The 5,302-nt window shown below is 41.3% G+C and overlaps 1 long non-coding RNA gene across 1 annotated transcript; it reads left to right on the top strand.

Annotated features, from left to right (window-relative positions):
• Positions 1 to 2,996: 2,996 nt before the first annotated feature.
• On the top strand, positions 2,997 to 3,779 carry LOC120743043. Its single transcript, XR_005698034.1, has 3 exons — positions 2,997 to 3,104; positions 3,361 to 3,517; positions 3,764 to 3,779. It is a non-coding gene; the product is annotated as an uncharacterized LOC120743043 (long non-coding RNA).
• Positions 3,780 to 5,302: the final 1,523 nt, after the last annotated feature.

Below are 5,302 nucleotides of genomic sequence, written 5' to 3'. Positions count from 1 at the left end.
CTTCGACCCACCATGTCCAAATTTGGTGCTCAGTGTACATTCCCGGAAGATTCGTGAGTCATGTACAGAGCCTGGCCACTTGGCTTCCACATTTGTGATGATGTTGGCAGCATCACATATGATCTACACAGTGCAGAGAACACAAATTAGCATCCATTACTATGATGCCATCACTTGTTAGTGTGAAATGCTACAGGGAACTATGTACCTGTACATTGATGCTGTGGAAAGACTTCCTGTTCACATAGTCTCCTTCATTTACTGAAGGAGCAATGATTGGAATGTGAGTGCCATCTATACAGCCAATCACGCCTGGGAACCCTGGAAATTACTGTACCATTTAAGTAGTAGTTCACGTATCACCACATCATGCATTGAGTTTTGTTCATCCTGATACCTGCAATTTTGTGGCATCCCTCTTTGATAAATCTTGTGGGTCTATGACCGGGGAACACCACAAACGAGTGCAGGAGACGTTTCAGTGCAACTGTAACATTCCTGACTGCCCGACAGACGGTAGCCTTGGAAACGTGCTCAGCGTCACCAATATTGTACAGAAAAGCTCCCGTTTGCAAAAAAATGGAGTGCAGTACAACGAAGATGTACAGAACTGAGAGAATGTCCGCTATGTGTCACATGAGCAATATTAGGCACCTGAGGATGTTATTCAAATAAATTATAGATTGTGCTTAGAAACGGTAACGTTCGCACAGAAAATCATCAGGAAATGATCTGTGAAGCAGTCCTGTAGTTTGGAGAACGTTTTTAGTGTAAAACAGTATGCAGCCCACATGCATGAAACATCACTGCGAGATTGCAACTGCGATGGCCGGAATCGAACCCGGGTCAACTGCTTGGAAGGTAGCGATGCTCGCCTCTATACCACCATCGCTGTGAAAGACTGCAACATCACTGATTCATTGTCCGGCTTATACAGATTTTCAGGACAATTAACAAGGTGGGCATTGTGATTACTCGCTTGTCAGGTTCTAAACTGGTCAAAAGGTGGATCACTAAAAGACTAGTGCTTTCATGCAACTGCACATTTAATCTCATCAGCAAAGCTTCTTTGCTACTCAAGTGTGGCCTCTCACGCATTTAAACTCTTGCGTGATTTTTAGCAACCTTGAGAGTCGCAATGGTCACGCGAGTTCTTCAGGTCACAGCAGACAAGGTGCGAATAGGTGTGAATCTGTCTTGGACGAATCTTGGGACGAGGACGTCTTTGGCTCCTCTCTCAAGTTATTGAGACCTTTGGCAAAAAGGTTTTATGCTTAATTAAAAAATGAGAGCAAGTGTCTGTGTCCCGATACAAAGTGGGAGCTGGTTCCACAGAGAGGGGCCTGAAAAGTGATGGCTCTGCCTTCCATTGTACTTTTAAATCCCCTCGGAAGCCAGCAGTCTGAGAGCAAAGCACTCTGTTGGGATGATATGGCACTGTGAGATCTTGTAGACAAAATTGGTGGTGATTATTCAAGACCTTGTGTGTGAGGGCAAGTATTTGGATTTTTATTTGGGATTTAATTGGGAGCCAATGAAGAGAGAAGTCCATATGGGGGATATCTACTCTCTCCTTCCAGTCCCTGACTGTGCTCTGATGCAGCGTTTTGAAAATAGTGTAAAGGCTTTTCAGGAAGCTTTTAGGACACTGTGAAAATACTGAATTTGAATAGTGGAGGCTAGAAGTAGTGAATGTATCCTTCCTCTCTATCATTAGATGGAGAGAGTGTACAAAGGCCGGCATAGTGGGGTCTGTGGCACTCTTGCTTGCGCTTTTACGTGTCCGTTGATGTTTGAAGCTATTTCTGCTGTTGTCCCATTCCCGGTGAAATCCGCTGTCCCTCCAATCCCGATCCCAGTCCTCTTGCAAAGCAATCAGCATTTGTCAGACGCATCATTCATTGGTGGTACTCAGACAGGATCCTGGACGACTACATGGGGGCACGTCTGGGGTGGCTAAGAGAGCAATTGAAGGATGCCATGTTTACTGAATATGTGCCTAATTTTGTTACTAATTTATTACTGTAAAAACAGAAATTCAATCATCAATCCTTCTCCCATTTTCACATAAGTAGCACATAATTTATAAGTGTTGGTTCCTTCCTCAGCAGTAGTTAACAACATATGCTGGCTTATTTTTCCTTTCTTGAGTGACAGCCACTTTTTCTGCTTTCACGCTTAAAGATAGAAAGAAAGCAAAGTTATCAAAAGAATGATCTGCAGATTGCAGCTACTTAGACAACTGACAATCTGTTTGTGCCTGTTTGCTTCCTTCATTGATACATGTGTAACTGATACATGTGATGTGTAAATGAGAATCTATGTTAATTAAAGTATTAAAGTACTTACACACTGTAAATGGCATAAAATCAAGTGATGGTGTAGCTTAATAAAATAGTGATGGGTATAGATAACGTTGCATCAGAACCTTTGTGGATATTTAAACGTTAGTAATCTGGGCAGAAATGATCACATTTTACTTTAGTTTGTTTAAAGGTTTAAGTAATGTTTTAAATGTTGTATTGGATGTGTAGCTACTTTTTGTTGCTCCCTTGTGACAAAGGATCGCTCTGCGTGTTTAATTCGGGACCTTTTTACACTGGATGCTCTTCCTGTGGGCAGTTGTGTTCCTGACTGGGATCAGACCAGTGACCTTTTGCTTAAATGTGGTAACCAGTATGCTGTTGATGAAGGAAATGGAAAATAACTGAGACAGTCTCTGAATAATTAAATGTTGTTGATCTATTGCTGAATGGTGTTTAACATGGCCATTACAAATCAGTTTAAGCTGAAAGTGCTGTAGTGTGTCTTATGGTCGTTGTTACATACCCAGCTTTATACAAAATACATTGAAACATTATTAATAAAAAAAAGTTACTTCAAGGAACACATGCAGTAGCTGTGTGTGAGATGAACTGGCATTTATAGTACATCTGTTCACAACACAAGTGAAGTCACATGCAATTTAGATAGTCATCATGAGACGTTTTACCCAAAAGCTTTTGTAATTCTTTTCAGTCTGTCAGTGTGGCATCTGTGTCTACACTTGGATCTGAAGTTTATAGAGGTTAAAGAGCACATTGTACACGGGCCTTGAAGAAAAGGTATGTAGTCTTAAGCCCGATGTTTTGGTGGAGTCAGGGGTCTGTAGCATTTTGCACTTCCAGCAGACTGACGTTTGGTCATCATCATCATCACTGAATCACAACATCTTCTCCTTCACCCTCACACTCTAACTCCACTCTGTTCCCTTTCATACGTCATATATACTTAGTCTGCTTACAAACCAGGAGGCGTAAAGCAGGATAAAGTTAAAAGTTTGATCCATTGTTTAAACTAACTTGAATGATCAACAACCAGGAGGAGGCAACGATTATGGAGGCACGGGAGGTGAGGACCACGCAGGTGGAGGAAGTGAGGAACGTGATGGAGAAGATTGAGCTCAACAAGGGACAGGATGACCCACTGAGCACTTCAGAGGGGCAAGTGGAGCACGCAGGCAACAAGACCAGCAAAGGTGATTTGTATGTTTGTATGGATTGTATGCTTTATATTTGGAGTCCAGGCTGAATTTTAGAGGAGTACCCGATGGCTGAAACAACAGATATTTATGTTCCCTGACCAAGGATCAAGGAACATGTATTTTACACCAGCTGATACATGTACAGTCAAATCTATTGGATGTTGATATTATTACATTTAATGTAACCATTTAAAGTGATTTTGTTTTGTTTTTCTCCCAAAATCACGTACGTCAACACAGGATCCACCAGGGGGAGTTTTTGGTGAAAGCCACAAAAAGACAAAGATGGGTATGTCATTGTTTGTGGAAGTATTTAGACTAGTTTGATACACTGTAGTAGAGTGTGTATGGTAGATTTGATTCAAGGAACATTATCATATGAAGATGAAAACCAAAGTTGTGCGATCTCTGAAAGTGTTTTGTTTATTTGCTTTTTGTTTGTTTGTTGTTTATGAAACTGGTGACTTGGCTGTGATCTTCAGTCCCAGAGGCATCAAGATCCAGACCTAAGAAGAAAAGGCCACTAGTAAGTATGCTTTTGCTAATGCTTTTAATCACCACAGCTCATTCCATTCAGTACAAATACCTGTAGATATGTGATGATTCCAAGTTTACATTACACTAATGGCAGGAAACTGCATACATGTGTCACCTTATACACATACCACATACTATAGAATTCAGTCCCCTTTGCTTTTGCAGTCTTATTGCAATATATAAGTACTTTTAACAGATGATGCAAGTACAGTTAAATGCATTCACTCCAGTAAAAATGCTTCTAACACAATGCTGTTGCAAGCAGCAGGTTTTCTTTTTCTGTTGTCGATGTAGATTAGATAGAACTTTATTAATCCCTCGGGTGGTTCCTCTGGGAAATTCAGTTTCCAGTATCAGAACACTGACAGAAGTTGCATATTACAGAGTTAGAATATCAAGTAAAGGGGAATGAGAGAGTACGAGCATAAGCATAAAAATATAGCACATATACACATTTATAAATACAGAATATATAATAGGAATAATAGTGAAATGTACTCATTAATGAGATGAAGACAGCTAAAGTCTGTTGCACAGTGAGAAAACACTACAGCTTAGTTGTTCCTGCCCTCCTTTGTCCTCCTGTTTCCCCCCCCCCCCTCCCCTCCAGCGAGGAATTAACCAGTTTGATGGCGTGTGGGACAAAGGAGTTTTTAAGTCTGTTGGTCCTAGACCAACCTGTCGCTGAGCAGACTCCTCTGGTTGTTTATGAACATATGCAGAGGATGCCCAGCATTGTCCATAATGTCCAGCATTTTCTTTAATGTCCTCTTCTGCCACTGTCACCAGAGTGTCCAGCTTCATGCCAACCACAGTGCTGCTTCCCAGCACACCACAGCATAGAATTGTACTCTGGCAACCTCAGGAGCTTCCTGCAGATGTTGAAAGACCTCAGTCTCCTGAGGAAGTACAGTCTGCTTTGGCCTTTTTTATACAGGTGCTCTGTGGTTGCATGACCAGTCCAGTTTGTTGTCCACCCACAGCCCGAGTAGGGATGGGTATCGTTTAGGTTTTATCCGATACCAGTACCAAACCGGTACTTTTGAAACGGTGCTGGTGCTTAAACGTTGCTCGAACCGGTGCTTAAAGAATCAAGAACACAAACACTCTCATGTTTAGCTGTTTTTTTGTAAAAAGATAACAATGTTATCCTTTTCTGCAGCTATAGGGCATATATGGTATCACTCTTGGCTGGAAGCAGTGCTTAAACAATGGAAAAAACACCAATTTTATTCTAAAAAC

This window comes from Simochromis diagramma, unplaced genomic scaffold, assembly GCF_900408965.1.
Source record: "Simochromis diagramma unplaced genomic scaffold, fSimDia1.1 OVJJ01000661.1, whole genome shotgun sequence".
In the NCBI taxonomy this organism is placed as follows: domain Eukaryota; kingdom Metazoa; phylum Chordata; class Actinopteri; order Cichliformes; family Cichlidae; genus Simochromis; species Simochromis diagramma.
This window is presented reverse-complemented; position numbering and strand designations above follow the sequence as displayed.